Source organism: Protopterus annectens, chromosome 1.part0 (assembly GCF_019279795.1).
Source record: "Protopterus annectens isolate FY-2018-M chromosome 1.part0, PAN1.0, whole genome shotgun sequence".
Taxonomy (NCBI): domain Eukaryota; kingdom Metazoa; phylum Chordata; order Ceratodontiformes; family Protopteridae; genus Protopterus; species Protopterus annectens.
Window position 1 is genome coordinate 185055818 of NC_056725.1, and position 21951 is coordinate 185077768.

Here is a 21951-nt window from a genome sequence, read left to right on the forward strand (position 1 = left end):
GAAATGTTGTAAGCAGAACCCCTCCAATACTGATCTCTATCAAGCATACCTAGAGTACAGAAAGAAAACCAGAGTAGCCACCAGCTTAGCTAAAGCCACTACCCAAGGCAAAAGCAAAACTTTCTTCACTTTCCTAAAACAATTTTGGAAAGAAATAAACAATCTGTTATTCCCAGCTACTGACTCCACCAATGCTCAAACAAATATTTCTACTAATGGGAGCTACACGGTCAAAAAAAAATACAGTCACTTCCTACTAACATCCACTGAGAAATGGCAGATGCATTCCAAGATCGACCCCTTTCCTATTAATGATTACCTGATTCTTTTGCCAGAAAAGTCTAACCACTAGCATCAACACCTTCCTCTCTACTTTAAGGAAATTATTAACAAAGAAAACTGAAAATTTGTTTTTAAATCTAAATGAATTTACAGGGACAAAATGTACCAAACTACACCCTGCCTCCCTAAAGATGCCAGTATAGTACAAAGCCAAACCTTCAAGTTATATCTAACATCTCTCTCTCTAAATTCAGGTACATTCCCAAAGGGCCTCAAATAATCTTATCATAATGCTTCTGCAAAAAACAAATCTTCTCTAAAAGACTATAAAGACTGTGTCCCATATTAAATGTATGCCTTCTCTCACAAATATATGCAAAGATCCTATACAAGCAAATCTTTCAACACATTAACAGCTATGGGCTACCATGCAACCAGCAAAATGGCTTTAGAAAAGCCTTCAGTACAACAACAGCATTACATACCACAACCAATACTATATATTGCAATATGAAGGCTCCCTACTGAAATGCTGAGACTCACAGTGATGAGTCATAAATCACTGACAAAAAGAAAGTACAAGAGAAGAGCAAATATCAAACATTCCTCTTCTTCTTTAATTTTTTTTCCAGTGGAGCAAGTCTCCCACATCCCCCAAACGTATATATAACAACACTTGAGATCACCATACTTCAGGGAAAATGGCATAGTCTAAGAAACTGCAATCTCTCTGACTTGATATATGTATGTAAATCAAGATTTTCATTCATTCGATCTCCACATTCCAGGACTCTGCATTGTGATCTGTTCAAATGGTTAAAAAACAATACTGATTACCTTTTTACAGTTTGTGTATTAATATGACAAGGGCATTTGAAAAGGTTAACTGTGCTTATATACTAAATAAGCTCCATAGATTTAACTTCTCTGATAACACAGTAATCAAGATCTATAATTAGTTAAAGGATAGGACATTTCAAGTATAGTCTCTATCTCTCACTAACCCATAAACACTGAGTGTTTGTGTTTCACAAGGGTCAGTATTTGGTCCTCTTGTTTTTTCCTTGTTTATTAAGAATGCTTCACATGACAACCGCTCATAGATATAGTTATGTATGCAGATGATCTACTGATAGTCCCTGGCAATTCTCCATCTGCCATTCAAAACAAACATCAAACAAGTTTCTCCATGATTTGCAACTTGTCTGTAAAAAGTCTCTTAAAAACGTAAATAAGTCAAACATCATTGTATTTACTAACCCTACAAAATCTAAAATCACTTCCCATTGTAACAATAATAAATAATATCAAAACATTATTCTCAATGTTACTGAGCAAAAGTAGCTATGTATCATTCATTCTAGAACCTTCCCTGACTCTCTCTAAACACACAAAAAAGTTGGTACTGAAATATTTTGTCAACTCAAGCTTTGTTATACAATTTCTCATCTTTTATCTGCTACTGCTAGAACATTCTTATTCCTAAATTGAAGTATTGCCTCCCATTACTGACTTTTCTGTCTGGAATGCACATGATTCAAGCAGAAGAGAATAAACTATTCAGATTTCCTGTGTAGCACAACAGCAGATACATCACTGTAATCTTTTAAAGGCAACCTGGCCAAATGAATACCAATGTAAAGTAGAGGCAATCTTCTTCTCAGGTCTTCGTTATTCAAGATGCCTATACTTAAAACATGTCCCAAGCCTCATTTCAAAACTGGCACTCAAAGAACAAACCTACTCACACAGGGAAATACAGGACTCAGAGAAACACAGGACACAGACTCAGATTTAAGTTAGTCACAGGGGAAAAGGCATGCACTTGGCCACTCCTGCTGGAACCATATCCACCGTCAGTACAGGGGACATTCACACATTGAAAGGTTTTAAAGCAGATCTGGAATAACATCTTGTAAAACTATCATGTTACACATGCTTTAGGGATGCTGGAAAAGCAATGTCTAATCATGCTGTGTCTCTTACAATAGACTTGGCACATACCAAATATACAATTCTATGCCATGTCTGACATAACTAAAATTTAAACATTTCTGTTTGTATAACTCATCTGAAATAATTTAACTACCTTATCTAACTCTGTTTTATACAAGTCAAATAAAATTTTAAATGTCATCTTTAACCCTGTGGCTATAAACCTGTAATTGTAAATGTTTTCCTCTAACTCTGTAAGTGATTTACATTGTGAGAGTGAAAAATTAATTACTACTGATTATGTATGCTCAATGAGCCTGAGTCATGCCTGAAAAGGGTCAACAGACCAGCCCATCTACCTGGATAACAAACAATCAATCAATAAACTAATCAGTTCTTCAGTCAATAAATAAATAAAAAAATAAATAAATAAGCTGAGTGGAGCTGCTATATTATCCTTATGGATACAGCAGGTGGATATTGACAGATATCACTGCATTATGAGATGAATAGGGTCACTACCTTTATTATTCCATTTGCTAAGCATTGTTTTAAGATGGTGTCATTTGGAAATAGAAGTGAAAATGGTGGCTCAGAGCCTGGAGAGAGCTGCATTATTCATGGGTGACATCCTCATGTATTGATGTATCATGCAGGAATATGCAATCTATGGCACAGACGCATCTTGCAAAAGATTCTGTATTCAGGACTAAGTTTAATGAAGAAAAGTATTTTTATCTGACATTTAAATTGGAACCTGTGCACTGAGAGAGAGCCTTACAAGATTATCTGCAAATATATAGAGCTGAGTATATTTTTCTGTATTATTCTGTATTATAGAGCTAAATTGTTGCTTCGATATCTGTTGTCTTACTGTTCTGCAAATATACAGAGATCAGTATATATTTTTCTGGTTTTATAATTTGCACTGTGATTCCTCACATCTCTGTTGAACCTGTCCCCACCCCTCATTTTCTGCCTTGTCTTCAGCTGATATAACTGTTTTTTTATAGCTTGTGTGTTGCTTAACTCCAGGTTCCCTTAATTTTGACCTGTTAATAACAGCCTGCATTTAAATTGGAACCTGTGCACTGAGAGAGAGCCTTACAAGACTATTTGCAAATATATAGAGCCGAGTATATTTTTCTGTATTATTCTGTATTATACAGCTAAATTGTTGCTTAGATATCTGTTGTCTTACTGTTCTGCAAATATACAGAGATCAGTATATATTTTTCTGGTTTTATAATTTGCCCTGTGATTCCTCACATCTCTGTTGAAACTGTCTTCCCCACCCCACCCCACCCCTCATTTTCTGCCTTGTCTTCAGCTGATATAACCGTTTTTTTATGGCTTGTGTGTTGCTTAACTCCAGGTTCGCTTAATTTTGACTTGTTAATAAGAGCCTGCATTTAAATTGGAACCTGTGCACTGAGAGAGAGCCTTACAAGACTATCTGCAAATATATAGAGCCGAGTATATTTTTCTGTATTATTCTGTATTATAGAGCTAAATTGTTGCTTAGATATCTGTTGTCTTACTGTTCTGCAAATATACAGAGATCAGTATATATTTGTCTGGTTTTATAATTTGCACTGTGATTCCTCACATCTCTGTTGAAACTGTCTTCCCCACCCCCACCCCTCATTTTCTGTCTTGTCTTCAGCTGATATAATCGGTTTTTATAGCTTGTGTTTTGCTTAACTCCAGTTTCCCTTAATTTTGACCTGTTAATAACAGCCTGCATTTAAATTGGAATGTGTGCACTGAGAGAGAGACTTACAAGACTATCTGCAAATATATAGAGCCGAGTATATTTTTCTGTATTATTCTGTATTATAGAGCTAAATTGTTGCTTAGATATCTGTTGTCTTACTGTTCTGCAAATATACAGAGATCAGTATATATTTTTCTGGTTTTATAATTTGCAGTGTGATTCCTCACATCTCTGTTGAAACGGTCTTCCCCACCCCCCTCCCTGTTCTTGGTTGTAGTTTAAATTTGGTGGCTTTTGCAGTGCCCGCCCCACTGTAGATTTGATCTAGGACACTCCCCCAGTCCCATCTCTTTACCGCATTCTACCTAATAAACCCTTTTTGCACTTGCTTTTAGTCCTTTTTAATTTAATTACATTTTTTTCAAACTGTGTGTGGACTAATATTGCTACATACTCAAGTGTGCCAGCTTGCACTGCATGTGAATTGTTTTTACTACTGTTTTTGCTACTTTTCTGAAAAAAAAAAAGTTTAAGCCTGTTTTCTACCTTTCCTGTAATTAGTGTTCCAGATACAGATTTGCTGTATCCAGGACTGTTTGTAAGCTTCTGAGACGCCCAAGCCTTTCTGTGCTGGAGGAAAGCCTTCTAGCTTATCAGTGGGAGTGGTAAGCATTAGGTAACCTGTCTACCACATAAGGAGTGGTTCTGGCCCAGAATTTGTAGTTATTGGCCATTTGGGCGGTCTTCCATCTCTCTCAACTTTCTGATTTGAAGGCCTGCATTTGCTCTTGTTTCTGTCCTGGGCCCATCTCATTTGCTCACTCAAAAAAAAAAAAATGTATCTGCTTTTACTGTATTTGTGTTTCTTCCTACTTTATTTTGCTTTTCCGTCATCTTAATAGTACTCAATTATATTTATTACTGCTTGGTGTAACTCATTCTAAGCCTTTTAGTTGAAGCACTTGGGCTTCAAACCAGTTGTTTTACATTAAGAAGGTTTGTGGTCTGCACTGTAGTGGCAGAACAGGTAGCTTACATCCTTCTAAGTTGGGAACTGCTGATTGAGGGCTCAGTCTCTGTTATTCTAAAAGTGTATTAATTCTGGTTTAAGCACTTGGGCTTCAGGCCAGTTATTTTACATTAAGAGGGTTCGTGGTCTGCACTCTTGTGGGAGGAGAGGCTGGACTCTGCCCTTCTGAGCTGGGAATTTCTGGTTAAAGGCTTATAGTGCCTGCATATTTGAACTGCTTCTTACTGAAATTTGTACACCTTGTTTGCTGTAGCATAGACTAGATCCAGGCCTGCTGAATCTAGCTTTGTTTGTATAACTTGAGCACTAATCCAGGCATTCTTTAAACTATTTAATTGTATTTATTACTGCTTGGTAGTAACTTGATTAAAGTGTTGCTATCATTCTAAGTCTTTTGGATTAAGCACTTGGGCTTCAGACCAGTTGTTTTACATTAGGAAGGTTTGTGGCCTGCACTGTGGTGGCAGGACAGGTAGCTTACATCCTTCTAAGTTGGGAACTGCTGATTGAGGGCTCAGTGTCTGTTATTCTAAAAGTGTATTAGTTCTGGTTTAAGCACTTGGGCTTCAGGCCAGTTATTTTACTTTAAGAAGGTTCGTGGTCTGCACTCTTGTGGGAGGAGAGGCTGGACTCTGCCCTTCTGAGCTGGGAATTTCTGGTTAAAGGCTTATAGTGCCTGCATATTTGGACTGTTTCTTACTGAAATTGGTACACCTTGTTTGCTGTAGCATAGACTAGATCCAGGCCTGCTGAATCTAGCTTTGTTTGTATGCTTGTTGTTTGTTTGCTTGTTATTTCCCTGAAACGCTAATTCCACCTAAAATGTGGCTTTTCAGCGCTTCTGTGGATCCCTAGTGATATCTGCATTGCTTACTGTACTTATTTCCTTGTTTCACTTGAAAGAAAGTTACTGTTTGTCGTTTTTGCATTTAAGTTACCTGTAACACATTGCATTTAAGTTACCTGGCACTTGCTAACTAAAGCAATTATATAAGTCAGCACTAAATAATTAAAAGCACTACACCCTCACAAACTCCCCTTGAGTACCTTGTTCCCCACTGGCCCTTTTTTTCAATTATAAAGGAATTTCCAATACTATTCTAGCATGTCCAAAGGTCAGTTGTCAATCTCCTCTCCTGTCCAGCTGGTGAATCTGGGAATCTTGAGGCAATGTTACAACTGCCTCATGTACACAGACAACCCTCTCCTCCTCCCAACAAATTCCAACACGTGTGAGAGATGCAACCATATAGCCAAACTGGAGGCTAAGCTCTCTCAACTCAGTACTGGAGTAACCAGTCAGGAGGAGAAGGAAACCACACTCACTATGATTCCAGTCTCACATAGACCTACCACGACAGCAAACCAAACACATAAACACACAAAAACATACTCAGAGGCTCTAAATAAAAATCTGCCTAAGCAGCAGAGACCTCCAAAGCAGACACCCAAGCAACCACTACCCCAAAACAAAACACGTGCAACACATAGCTCACAAAGCCAGTGTGCTTAACAGTCACAGCCCTTAAGGCTAAACAACACACCTGATACACTTGTTATAGGTGACTCTATCGTCAAGCACACTGACGTCCCGCTCACCAGGCTGAACAAGGAGAAGGTCACGGTGAGTTGCCTGTCGGGCGCTAGGATCCGCCACATAACACAAGCACTCAGGTCACTCCAAGGCAAGTACAAATATGACTCGGTCATTGTCCATGCTGGTGTGAATGACCTGAGAAGTACCTCCCTGGACTACATGAAAAGAGACATAGAGGAGCTCTCTGAGCATGTAGCCCAGGCCGGTATGACTCTGACCTTGAGTAGCATCTTACCCTCACCAAGAATGATGCCACAATATGAAGACAAGATGATCAATTTCAACAATTGGCTTAAGTATTGGTGTCATTCAAAGGGGATCCAATGCCTGTCAGCCTGGGATGACATGCTCGACAAGCCACGATGCTTCACTAGGGACGGCTTGCACCTGTCACCCCTGGGCTTTTGGATATTGGCAAAGGCTCTTGCTTCCCCCATAGTGCCTTTTTTAGGCAAGGCTCAAAAGACAAACCCACCTCTATAGGTATCACAAGGGATAAGAAACTAAGAGTAATGCTACTCAATGCCAGAAGTCTAAACCTCAAGATGCACGCACTCAAAACTCTCCTTAGCACGGAGAACATCGATATCTGTGCAGTAACAGAAACCTGGTTCTAGGCTACCGAGAGCACCCCAGCACTACCAGGTTATACCTCATACCATGCTATTCGGCCCCAAAACTTGGACCCTAGCCCAAAGGTTCCTAGAATTTATAAACTCAAATGCTATGGAACAACTTGTTACCACTCCCACAAGAGGGGAAAACGTACTGGACCTGATCATCACCAACATGGGGACTCTATGCTCCAGACCAGAAGTGCATCCCTCACTGGTAAGATCAGACCATAAACTAATCTCACTGGATATTCACATCCTGACCCCACCCCCTGCCCAGAAAACCACAGTGAAAAACTTCTCTAAAGCAAATTTCACACTCCTCAAAACCGAGGTGGAATCCTTCAAAGCCCCCAAGCCTGTGGAAAATACGGCCCAGACCGCAGAATCCTTTATAAACGCATTCGATGAACACCTTCAGGAATGCATGGATCATGCAATCCCAAATAAAACCAAGACCCAATCCTCCAAAGGCAGACGTCCTGTCTGGTGGACCCCAGCCATAAACAAACTATACAATAGAAGGAGGAAGCTACTACATGATAGAGCAAAATCCCAAAAAGGGAAGGCATCTCTGATCAGTATTAGCAAAAACTACGGGCACTCATAAAATCGTCTAAGGCCAGCTTCGAGAGAAAAATTGCACAGGACACTAAGGATAATCACAAGGCTTTCTTTAGTTATGTTAGGAACCTGGGTGGGAATTCCCAGATATGCTCAGAATTAGTCCAAAATGACAAAAATACATCGAACCCACAGACATTGCCAACATCCTAGCTGACAGGTTCAGCGCAAACTTCTCCCCCCCCTCCCCACCAAAAGGGCAAATATCTATCCCATCAGAGTGCTGCCCCCCTGACATCTCAGATGCTCAGGTAAGAGCCGCCCTCTCCAAAGCAAAAAACACAGCATCAATGGGACCAGACGGTGTCCCGGGCTGCTTCCTACATGAACTCCAAGAAGAGCTAAACCCAAACATAAAACTACTGTTCAATCTCAGCCTTACTACAGGATATGTACCCAAAGAGTGGCGTACAGCAACAGTGGTCCCTCTTGCCTCAACGGATCCTGGAAACTATCACCCCATAAGCCTGACTAGCTTGGTCTGCAAAGCTATGGAAAGGATCATCATGGACCTCATAAATAACGATATTGGGGACCTACAGACACTGGATACTACCCAGTTCGGCTTTGTTAAGGGCAGATCCTGCCGCTTAAACCTGGTTTATTTCTTTGAAACAGTCACCAAGGCCATTGGACGAGGGGAAGGTGGTCCACACAGCCTACCTGGACCTCGCAAAAGCCTTCGATACAATACCCCACTCAGGCATTATAGATAAGCTCACCAGCTTAAATATAAACCCCTATGTCACTAGATGGGTTGCAAACTGGCTCAAGGACAGAACCCACATGGTTAGAATTGCTGGAGCCATGTTAGACTCCAAACCAGTTACAAGTGGCATCCCACAAGGCTCAGTCCTGGGACCTCTCTTGTTTGGTATATATTTCTCGGAGGTACAGGCCAGCACGGAAGGACTGTGGCTGACCAAGTTCGCAGATGACTGCAAACTGGGCGCCATAATCGACTCTCCAGCCGACACAAGCATCCTCCAAAAGGGCCTCACAGAAACAGACAACTGGTGCCAGAGCCATGGCCTCAAGCTAAACGCCAAAAAGTGTATAGTCATCCCCTTTGGCAAAAACAAAGTGCCCACAAATTACCACATAGGTGGTAATCCATTAAGTACGGAAGAAGTAATTAGGGACCTGGGGACCTAAGTTGATAGCAATCTCTCATTTGACAACCACGCGGCCAAAGTGGTTAGAAAAACATTTTATATAGCCCACCTAATCATGAAGGGATTCACATCTAGATCAGGGGAGGTCATCGTGCCTCTTTACTCATCCCTCATCAGGCCCATAATTGAGTACAATGCCCCTTTTGGGATGTACCTTAACAGACACCTGCAGCAACTGGAAAGACCCCAAAAGTACCTCACCAAGAGGATCAAAGGGCTCAAACAGATGCCATATGCTGCCCGGTTAAAGAAACTCCAGCTCTACTCAGTGGTATACCACCTGCTCAGAGGCGATCTGTGCCTGACGTATAAAGCCATGTCCAACCCGGAATTAAAGGACATGCTGCACCTCAGAAAATCCAAATCCCATCGAGCTACGCACTCAAGAGACTTGAACCTCAGCACTGAAATAAATAGGACATGCTGGAGGGACAGATTTATAACCCAGAGGCTCCCGTCACTCTGGAATAAAATCCCAGTCCAGGTTAGGCAGAGTCCCTCATTAACTCTCTTCAAGAGGAATCTTGATGAGTGGACGGGAGATTGTAGGTTTACCCCGGGTATCACTTCTGTGTCACTGTTAGACAGAGACACAGTATACTAACCTCGAAAAAGGGTATTGCAAAATTAATTTAAAATGGGTGGCGAAAGCCAAACACACTCTGGCTAGGCTTATAAATGCCCTAGGGAAGATAGCCTAGTATGAACCTATGAACCTATAAGAAGCAGCTCCTTTTCTTCAGCCACTTGATTGCTGATTCTAGGATTAGGCCAAAACTTCAAGGGGGAAGCTATAAAGTAAGTTTCATCACAGAAGAAAACATCAGGGGTTGAAATAAGCCATAGGCATGGTAATCTTTTTTCAATAAGTATATCTCAAACCTTTCCACAGAGGGACAGCTCTTATATGAACTGCATCATACCTGAGACAGGCCTTGTGTGAACTGCATCATACCCAACAGTCAACAGGTGAGCACCTTTAAGAGTTGTTGATAAGTACACTCATCCTTAATTTTTGTACTATCACCCTGGACTACTGTTGGCTCAAAAAAACTCTAGCAACTATGGGATTAGAAACATATTTTTCAGCTTCATAAAAAGAGTGAAAGCCAACCTCATGGCATAGTGCTCCAAGCCACCACTTGCAAGGGCAGAAGCTATCCTTTATTCCTCTTAAATGTACATTCCTAATGACTGCTATGGCCCTGGATGAACGTCTGTCTGTCCATATGGCTTACATTTGTCTGCCTAAAGTGTTTGATAATATGCCTCATGACAGAATCATACATCAGCTCAGGGATCTAAAGGTAAATGAAGATACAATAACTTGGTCTCACAACTGGCTATATCATAAACATAATATGTAGAAAATGGAGAGCCTTTACACTGTCACCAATACGGTCCCACAGGACTCTATAATGGGGTGGGGGAGGTACTCCCTTCTGACTTCTTTTTTTTTTTTTCTCAGATTTCAAAACATACTACAGTGTCTATCTCACCATACAAATTGGGTGGTTGAGACTTAGTCAATACTGATGAATGGTTTAGACTGAATTGATATCAGGAGTCTGACTGTGCAATAGGTAGAAATGATTTAGAGCTGAATGTGTTTGTCAAGATGTTAGCTATGGATTCTGGGCTGGTGTGGATTGTATAATTTACAGAAAGTTCAAAACACAGCAGAGTATTACTACAGAGTTTATTTCCCTAGCTAAAATGCCTTATGATTGTTTTTAGTGTTGATGGCTGTCTTGTGCTTATAGGCATATTTGGTGCCTCTCACTGTATTTTTGAACTCCATTGTTTTATGAACTGAGAGGGAACACAATTTCTATAAGCCCTGGAGCTTACACATATTGCTATATAACTGCTTAATTCTATTATCCCCCTCCCCCAACTGCATGTTTGGTGTATATATATTAATTTGACTTAGAACAGAATGGGCCTGTTTTTTTAAATACTGCGATTTAATAGGTCATACAATTCCTTGGTAAAGGCTGGAGTGTCAGTGTTCAGGGATTTGGGGTGACTGGATAATTTATGTGTTTTAAAAAGTTAAATAAAATCTAATAGGTTAGTTTTACTGAAGTCTTTGAATACAGATGGATTACTGGGACAGGGGAGTCTGGTCTTGATGCAGAAGGTGACAGCTAAGTGGTCTGATTTAACTAGGGGAGTGAATGCTTGTGTGACAGAGAAAAGGACAGTTAGTTAAGACAAGGTCTAGAAGGTTTGGTTTTGGCCTTTAGTATACAAAGTAACCATTTGCTCCAGGGAGCTGGAATTGTTGATGTTGAGAAAGGCCTAGGAGGACCAGTTGATATTTGGGCAATTGAAATATCCTAATAAAAAGATGCTTGGTTTGACTTATAGATGGGGGTTTTACGTATTCAATAATTCCTCTGGAGACATAGATGGGATCATGTAATTCCCAAAAAGTATAAATTGACTTTGTTGAGATTGATTTGTGCTAAATCAAAGTTGAGGTCATTTGTGATGAGATACAATGGTATGAGATATCTCATAAACATAGCTATGTCCCCACTGCTACTATTGATCCTGAATGAGTGATATGTGATGACTCCTAAAATGAAGGACTTATTCCATAGACTGGAACCAGGTTTCATATTATATACACATATATATATGTGTGTGTGTGTGTGTGTGTGTGTGTGTGTGTGTGTGTGTGTGTATACATATGTGTATGTATGTGTGTGTGTGTATACATATGTGTATGTGTGTGTGTGTGTGTGTGTGTCATCCAGGTAAAGGCAGTTTCCAAGTCAGCCATTTTGAATCTGAGGTTTGTTGTGATGAGGAAAGCCACCCTGATTACTGGTATGTTGGCCTTTACTAAGCTGGAATGTCTAGTAATTTCATTTCACTTAAAAAGGCATTAGCAGGCTCATATGCAAAATCCCTTGAAGGATAGGTACAGCCCTTCTCTGGAGATGAAGGACGGTCTGTCTACCATGTTCTCTGAGGCTGTCACAAACTGGATCCAACTAGAATGACACCATTTCTGTAGCCATCACTGAAGCCATTGATGGTTGATTTGCATTTAGTCATCATTCTAGGCGGGGGCAGAATAATGCTCAAAATCAGGTATTTCCGTTAAGAACTTACAGTAAGGTCATCGCATTTATCTGTACCTCCTTCAAAGAGGAATGCTTGAAGTTGTTCACTCCCTTATGAGCAACAGCAAGGTCATACTCATATTTCAGACACTTCGAGATGTGTAAGGCCCTGATAAAATCCCTTACTGTGGTTTGAGTGTGCTTGTTTAAGGGCCTTTTTAGCCAAGACTCAAGACAAAAAACAGCACATCAAGAAAGGGATAATTACACTGTCTATAAAAATGTTTTTCCCTTATAAGCCTGAACTTGCCTCCCTGATACAGTGCTGTTTCTTCTGACACAGGAATGTGGCACATGTATTACAAGCCATATACCTTTTATAAGTTCATAGGTAAGTACTAGGCTAGCTGCCCTTGACAGCCATTTTAAGCCTAGACATTTTCCCTTTTTGTGCTTGAAATAACCTGCCCCATTTGGTTACATATTGGCCTTACCTACCCCATGATTAATGATTATGTAATCATAATTATATATCATCCCTAATGAGAATAACTGGGATTATACCATAGATAATTTGAGGGGACCCATGCATGGGATGAAGTATTTTGGAACTATCTTTATCCATTAGTAGTACAGGGGGACAGTCCTGGGGTACATTTTCTGTTTCCCATCCACAGATCTACATTGCACTTGTAAATGGATAGGATACACTTTGTTTTCTGATTTTGTTTTGTTTTTTTGTTTTACAGACCAACAAGCATGCAGCAGAGGTAGGGTGTTGGCAATTCACTATTTCTATTCAGACATCTCTCTTGGGTGTCCATCTTCTTCACCCATACCCCACATCTTCTTTTCTATCTTCTACTTTTCTTGGGTATGTGTGCATTACCTGTGCTCCCCACACAAGTCCCACCCCCATTCTTAGCTAATGTTAGCTGTGGTGATGTGGCCATGATTGCCCTTTGCCTTTATTAATTTTTTTAATTAGAAATTTTAGGGTTTCTACTAGAATCTGTAAGTGCAAACAAACATATTTTAATAGTACATGACCTATGGAGACATCTGTAGTTGTCTCAGACCTTACTGGAAATATTGATGAAGAGATGTACCACAATGGCATGCAGTTTGCAAGCAAGTATAGTTTATTAGTAACTGAATTACACAGATATCCATAGTTGTCTTTAACCTTACTGCACAGATTGCTGAAGATAAGTATTACGAATGTCATCTAGCTTACTTTGGGATAGTTAGCATTTTCTATAATAATGGAGTTAGTTATATTCCGTAGTTGTCCTTAAACTTACTGCAGAGATTCTGCTATAGATATACGTTTAAGACTGCCAGGATACTTGAATTCTGATAATCTTCCCATAACTTTGTTAACGCACATCACATTCTGACAGCAATTTTTCATTACTTACAGATTACTTGTGAGTATGTTTAGTGTGCTGTTGCTGCTGACATACTCCCTTGTGTACTGAGGTACTCTGAGTCCACTGTGGCACATTTACATACTACATTGTTATCCACAAGCTAAGTGCTGATATCAGCATAATGCATCAGATTCCATGATCTTTACAGAATCCGGCCAGTTTGGGATGAAGATACATACAAGAAATGCAGGTGCTGTGGACATCAGTGCAGACCAACAGCATGTGCTGATGGCTGTCAAACATCAAAGATAAACTGTGGAAAATGGCAGAACATGTGACATTCCCGAATGCAAAAGAATGGTAATGCATCTTGAAGAAAATTTTGGTCCATAATGTGACAGCCTCTCTCTATGAGGGATACACACACATACAAAGATATTACCCTTGGAAGTTCATGCAGGCATGTAACATGTATTGTAGCACTTTCAGAAACAGTGCTGCCGCATGTCTCAGCCATTATAAGTGTGTTAATGTATTGGATATTTATTGTAATACGTTGGTGTTTTCCAAACTAAAATTAAAAATAATCTAAAAGCAAATCGATATTTACATAGGATAGGCATGTACCCATCACATATTGATAGGAATGTTGTAGAAGAAGAAATGTTATGGGAAAGAAAACATAAAACAGATGGAAAAAGACATACAACAGGATGAGTTTATATTTTCATATGAGCTTAATAAAAATAATTTTGGAGTTTTACTAGTAGAGGGAACAGAATAAGTGACCTAATTAAAACAAAACAGTCGGCAATATGGACAAGGACACATGCTGATTTAATGCTTGCAAGATATGAAACTAGCTAACAGTTACAACACATTATATTTTCCATTTACATATGCAAATAATAATAATGCAATACTTTTAGTGATATATTTAAAAATAGAATATATTGTCTATTTCAGCTATTTACAGTATTTTGGATGATTAACTTCTGAGAATATACAAAAACTTAAAATGGAAGTTATGCTTTAAATCAGGTCATGTATCAAAAGCTTAGTTTAGTCAAAAGAAAGGCCCATTTTATGCAAAAAATGCAGTGTTTATAAATTTATACTGTTTATGCTTTGTGACACCTAGATTGTGCTGTATTTAGCCAACTGTAAGGCATCAAACACTACATACAAACATACCAGACACAACTGTATCATGAGTTCAAGTTATCTACTTTTATAATTAAAAGTGTTAGAGACTGACTACTTTCTGGGCGGCCATGGTGGTGCAGCGGTTAGCATTGCCACCTCACAGCAAGAGGTTCTCCAGTTTGATTCTTGGCTGGGGTGCCTTCTGTGCGGAGTCTGCATGTCCTCCCTGTGGTGGCATGGGTTTCCTCCGGGTGCTCCGGTTTCCTCCCACATCCCAAAGACATGCTATAGGTGGATTAGGACACTCTAAATTGGCTCTAGGTGTGTGTGTGTGTGTGTGTGTGTGTGTGTGTGTGTGTGTGTGTGTGTGTGTGTGTGTGTGTGTGTGTGTGCCTTCTGTGGAAGGTTGGGCGCCGGGCTGGCAACTCGGCACGGTAAAACCCCACTGCCAGTCATGAGCAGACAGGTGACCCGCTGTGGTGACCCCTAACCGGCAAAAAGCCGAAAGAAGAAGAGATTGACTACTTTCTCTGAATATGAATTGATTATTAAGCTGCAGGTGGAAATGCTGTCTATCTTAAATAGTAACCTATACTGAAGAAGGAAACCCTTGCAATAAATTAATCTTTTAGATATTAGTAACATTTAATGCAAATATTTTTGCCATGTGACCTATTTTCTTATTTAACAAGATTGTTGTTGAAATGAAGATAATCAGAACAATCAAAGGATGATATAGAAGTCAATCTGTGGTTGACAACAATATGATAGTCAGTTTTAATAAGTGTTATATGGACCTCTATAGGTTCCAGTTTGGTATCATGCATGATTTGTCATGAATCAATAGGTTCACTAACAAATATGGATACACCCTGCACTCCTCCCTGTGGACCTGAACTCAGAGTAGGAGCTTATCCCTAGGCTTGCTGTTTTTGCAATGTAATGATGGTATGGTAACTACACAAATAAGTATGACTTCAAGTTAGAGTAAGGCCTCAAGCTCAGATATTTTAGTCTGCAAGTTTCTATCATTCCATTGTGGCTCCATGATATTGTTCAAATTAAAATTTGTTAAATGGTTATGTCCATCAGATGAATTTCACCTAAAAAATGAACTGTGGGACAGCAAAGGCTTTACCCAAGTAACAAAAGTTGTGAAAGAAGAGGCGCAGCAATGCAGGGTATTTATTAAGCACATCATCCTTGACAGACACAATCTTAGGCCCTATCAATTAATTAATCAGTTGTTGAAGCCAGTCGTTTTATCTTTAAACTTAGCTTTCGTGGTATCAGTAGAATATACTGCTGAGCATCAGTGACTTTCCTTTCTTGGAGGTATGGACAGGGAGCTCAGTAGTAAATGCCTCTCTCTGGATATTTTCTAAAGTGGCACGCTAAAGTGATTTACTCCTACATGTCAGCGACAAAGTCATATTCATGATTAGGACAGTGAAGGGCCCAGAGAGCCTTTGTAATGTCCCTAATCTTAGCACCAAAGAAACAGCTTACTGTAACCTTTTCCTTGTCTAATCTGGTAAAAACAGTGTCAGTTTCCCTAACACTGGAATCACCATAAGGTCATTGTGACTCTGCATGCCTATGGGGCCTTAGGGGAGCAGACTTGCAGTTTTGGTGATTTGTAATAGAGATTTATGCAGCTGAAAGAGTGAACAGATATACGAGTCATTGTGTGACTGATATTTGCAATACGAGAGCCTTAGGCAGAGATTTTTTAACAGCTTTATCATATGCCAGTATGTTGTTATTCCACAGATTACTGATGCCAGGTGGTGTCCTGAGACAGTCCTCCAAACTATGTATTTACATCTCTCACATACGAAATCAAAATTATCTACAAGTAAACTGTTGTCAGTAAACATGAGGCAGTTGCTATACTGCCTCAAAAACTCCTAGGGCTTATAGGATGGCAATGGCAGAGGTATGATCAAGCCATAATAGAGGCAGTACTGTTTTACTGGATATTTCATTGGAATAATTCAGCACGGTTTGTCAAGAGAGACAAACATTAGTGATATGCCTATTGTCTTGTCTACTACCTGGCTACCACTGCTGCAACCTCCTAGGAATCAGTGTCTCTCTGTACCTTCTCTCCCCAGGAGCAACATTTAAGCAATAATTTCAAGATGGTTTCTTTAAAGTGGGTCGTAGGCTGTCTGGTGACCCATAGTTTCATTCCAAATGCCACAGGGTTCTGTAGGCAAAGAGAAGTGTATTCAGCACCTCAGCACAATAGACCAAAATTTAAACTGAAGAGTTTCTCTCCAAAACAGTAAACAAACTAATAAGGGAAGCCACACTCGTACATTACAGAGTCAGAGGCAGATAACAGTCAGTGTTCCTCTGCTCCTTCTCTTAACAAGAGCAAACCAGTAAAATTAATCCCAAGCAGGTTCCTTACAAGTGGGTCAAAGGCTCTGTGGTGATCTGTAATCCCATCATAGATGCTGCAGGTGTCCATAAACATGTAGTCTTCCTTTGGTAAATGTATTGGGTTTAACAGCTCAGCACAACAGACCACTGAGCTAGACAAACGTCTGAAATGTAAACTGATGAAGTTCCAATGAAAACAGTATCCAGACTAGCCAGGAAAGTCACACAGATAAATCATAATCAAAGACAGCTAGAAATCAATGTTCCTATGTTCCCGCTTTCTCCAGAAGCAAAACAGTGGCACTAGTCCATGCATGATACATGTGGACCAGTTCATGGGCACTTTATTAATCAGTCCAAAATGTTGTCCCTTTTAAAAGTATGCTGGAATGGGGGATTAATGTTATAGGAATTGCACTGTGTACCCAGTGGGTGAAAAGATATGAAAAGGAGATCAGCTGAAGTTTAATCAGTTTACTAAATCTAAATGGAGGACTTTCCTTATATGATCTTGTAGTACACTACGCTCATTAATATGAGCAGATGAATGGTGGGAGGTGCTTCTAAATTCAGATTTATAGAAGGGATAATAACACTACAGTCAATGATTTCAAAAGTATACTCTTGAACAGGATGCATGGTGGGGGATTCTAAAATGGTCATAGCTTTGCTTGTTTCTACTTTTCAGCTCCACCCATAATTCAGATGAAGCTAATCCCATTGCATTCAAGGAAAATAATGTAAATGTTTGATAATTATCCTTAACAAAGAACTGCTCAAAACTCAAATAAATTAAAGTAAAACAAATTGTAGTAAACAGTAGCAAAATACAAGAAACAATGTAAATATGCAAACTATAAACCAAGAAAACCACAATGATCACAAAGTAGCTGCACCTGTCAGCTCGCACAGACCAATGAGTTTTCTAAGTGGGAAATGCAATGTAAAAATATTATGCCCCTTCAAAAGTCAGTGGGAAAATGGAATGGGGGATGTGGGAAAAATTTAGAGGTACCACTGAGTGAGGCAGCTCCAAGGTGCTAATTGAAGCACCACACAGTCAAATGAAGTAAACACTTTGGGGTATAATTCATAGTCATAGCATGCTGAAGCACAAATCAGCCTGCTCAGGCATGAAGAGTTGCACTTATCCAGTTTAAAGCAAGTCATAGTCATGTCTGAAATGCATAGTTATAGAACACATTAACGTTTTTGCTATTAATTACTCACTTGACCAGTATGGACAACTGCTCAGCCAAGCACAGCTACCTACAGTACAGCACACAGAGACACACATTCCCACCCCCAGATGCACAAAGTAGATATACTTGCGCGAGCAGACACAACTAGTGACAGCTCACTCTGCATCTATGATTGCCCCATCCATACCAGCCACAGATCATTTTAAACACACACACACACACACACACACACACACACACACACACACACACACACAGCTCCAAAAACCCTCACTGGACATGGATGCTGGCGATTCATCAAGGGAAAAGGGAAATGAATGGTGGAGGTCACCATCACCATCCCAAGGAGAGGATGTGATAGGAATTGCTGATAATTTTACGGCATCTATCAGAGTAGATAGACAACACTTAACCAACAAGGAAGATGGCCTTTCAACAGCTATCCCTGTACTACAACTGAATTGTCATTAGGATGGGGCAACAAAAGGGCAGATCATTTGTCATCATGCTGATGATCAGACAGAGAGAGAGAGAGAGAGAGATGAAGGACAACTTTTCAGTTTTGTAATAGACGTATCAGGCTATTAATCATCACCTCCTTAACTGTTGCATCTGTAAGGCATAATTTCGGTATGATTGACAAGGCGATGAAACTGATTTTACTAAATTTTAATGTAGCCCTTGGTGTGGTCAGTGCATCCCTGTGCACTTCTCTGCAAGGATTTTTGTGTCGTACGGTAACTCATAGACCTACATGCTGTACAAGAGTCATGCACAACAGCATTTCTAGACAAAGAGTCCAACTACAACCTGGTAGGGCTGGCACACTACTCTGGTAGCAAGCTGGTAGTTAGTGCAGAGGATTAAGACTGTAAACTGTAAACAATCTGGTTCCTGTAGTCTGGGCTTTGATTCCCTCAGCCTCCATTTACCTACTGTGTGATCTGAGGAAGTCACTTACTTTGACACTTCTCCTGGGTCACGCCTCAAAAGAAATACTTTTGACTAGTGAGCTTACCTGGTAAACAAACAAATAAATAAATAAAACAAATGCAATAGATTTGAGGCAGAGCAAGTTGTTAAGCTGTGATGTGGTGTGCCACGTGGCTATACCACAAAAGAGCTGGTCAGCAGAAGATGTATAAAAGGGACAGCAATAAACATAACTGAGGCAGAGAACAGGGAACAAAGTAAAAACTGTCTATATCCCTTTGGGAAATTAGGAAATACAACACTTGTATGGAAGCTGTAAAATGCTATCTATTTTTCTTTTGTTCTTTGCTCATTTTATGTGTATATGTCAAAATGGGCAGATCCTGCATACAATAGATGACTGAGGAAAAAATGCATAATAAATAAAATAACCTTGATTAAGTACAGGTAGTATAATAAAAGAATCTAATAATTCAGTAACATAACATCTTAAGTGGTGTGGAAGTATAATGTATTGGACAACCAGTGACTTAGTGATTTGCATAACTGTGTTATGCAAGTTACTGAACTGCACGTGCTCAGCTAATCAGTACCAAAATGAAGCTGTTAAAAGTTATTGAAAGTCCACTAATATATTTGAATTTCACTTGGCTAATCAAAGCTGAAACTGAACTGTTAAAGGTCACTGTTAGCTTACCCAGTATATTGCATCTTCACCCAAAATAACTCACACTACACTTATTCTATAAAATTAAATAAAATCAGTTTCATAACTGTCAGTTATTTTGAAATTGTGACCTGCAGATGCATCAATTAAGCAGGTAAGGGTATTATAAAATTGGAAACAGCTGAAAAGGGGCAACAGAAATAAATGTAATTGACTCCTGTTTTGGCATGTACAGATGCCTTATTCTTTAAATGAGGGAAAAAACACTGCAAGACAAACTTACTTCAACTACAATAATCACTTACAAAAGTAGGCACAATGCTTTTTCTTTTTTGTACTGTTATTTTCCCTCTTCATCTGAATGGGAAATCGGTGCTCCCCTTACCCCTCCTGCACCCTGAAAACCATTTAGCTGGGGAGTTAAGTGCGAGTGTCAACTCCTCTTACAAATGGAATTAACGGAAAATACAGTTTACAGGCAGATGTAACTCAGGATCATATCTTTAGACTATGTAAACGAGTTAAATCCACCTGATATCCTAAACCTTAACAGCTTGGTTTGACTGTGTGAAGTTGTAATATACTGGGTAAACTACCAATAACCTTTTTAATAGTTTTGTTTTAGATTTGGTTACTCGAGCATGCGGAAGTCATCATTTTAACTGATTTGATGACCTGTAAGAAATTAACATGGTCTTCATTAGTACTATAAAATAGTATGTAGAAAACTAATAACAGACAAGGCAGGCATGCTGGAGGAACTGTAGGTTCTTAAATCAGCAGCATATGTTACACCTGGAATTTGTAGTCATTGCTAGATAAGACAGAAGAAAATTTAACTAGACTAGATAACATAAGTGGAGCAGGTTATTAGTAATCTGAAGTGCACCAGATACCCTTTGAACTGTGGGCAGGTGCCTGAGTTACAGTGTTAGCTCAAAGGCCTCCTCTTGAAAGAAACATGCAAAAAGTGAATGAGAGAGAATAGCAAATAAGAAGCGTACTTCACAAGGACTTCTTAGCTATGGTCTTTGAAAAGGATTGCTTACATATTAAACTCAAGTTCTTTATTACTGAAGTTAAGAGCTAGAAGAATAAAAAATGTCTTTCATATACAAAAAAAAATCCTTACCATGGTCACCCCCATTGCTACATAACTTACCTTGGTGTGGTGCTCTGACTTGGAAGCATTGTGAAGAAGCAGAATATACTTCTGCAAGTCACGTAAGTCATGTAAGGGTTCCTATTACATTGTCAAATGTTTAGGTTGTCGAATGCCTAAACATCAACACCTAAACGTTGAACACACAGGGAAAAAAATCTGCGTAACTGGCCGGTCGCGGTTATGAGCGTTCGACATTTAGGTATAAACATTTAGGCATTCGACAACCTAAGTGTTCGATGTTTTGATATAGACCCATTACATAACGCCACTTGGCCTTAGTATGATTTAAGTAAATTCTACTTTACAACTGTATAGTCAGATAGAAACGTGATGCTGTAAGTATCATCACAGTTAAGCAACAGTGAAAAAATTATTATCTGAGTAAATAACTATTTTACCCAGTAGAGTACCTTTTCAGGTTAGGTTATGTGAATATGTCAGATGTAATGTCTTGTATAGATATTATGAACCCCCTGTTAAGAATTGTCATTTGTCTGTAAAATGCAAACTGCAGTGAATCAAAGGTCTTTATATAATCTTTACAGATAGCAACCTTCTTTGGAATTTGTGATGATATACTGCCATCTGCTGTTCAAAAGTAGTATCACCTCAAGACATGTCTTTTCTGTTTAGGAGATCTGCAAAATATCACAAGTATAGCTTTAAAGCTTTAAAATGCAGGGCTGGTATCCATGTGCCATTTCAGCACTGTTAGTAGCATACTACACAGCTGTAGTTTACATTCCCTGACAGCAAGCAATGAAATGTTTGTGACTTTTGCGATTATTTGTTCAGCATTGACTATATTGATTTTTCCACATATGATCTAAATGCGGCAGCATCCTATTTCCAGCTACATCCTGCACTGCTTTAGTTTTTATCATGTAGCTTCAAAAACTGAAGAAGGTTTCACTGCACAAAATATTGACATTAAATAGTTATTCCTACTTTTGGTGATCAGACAATGAATGACAATTGAGAACAAGAGTCTGTTTTCAGGAATAGCCTAGAAGCAAGGGCCTG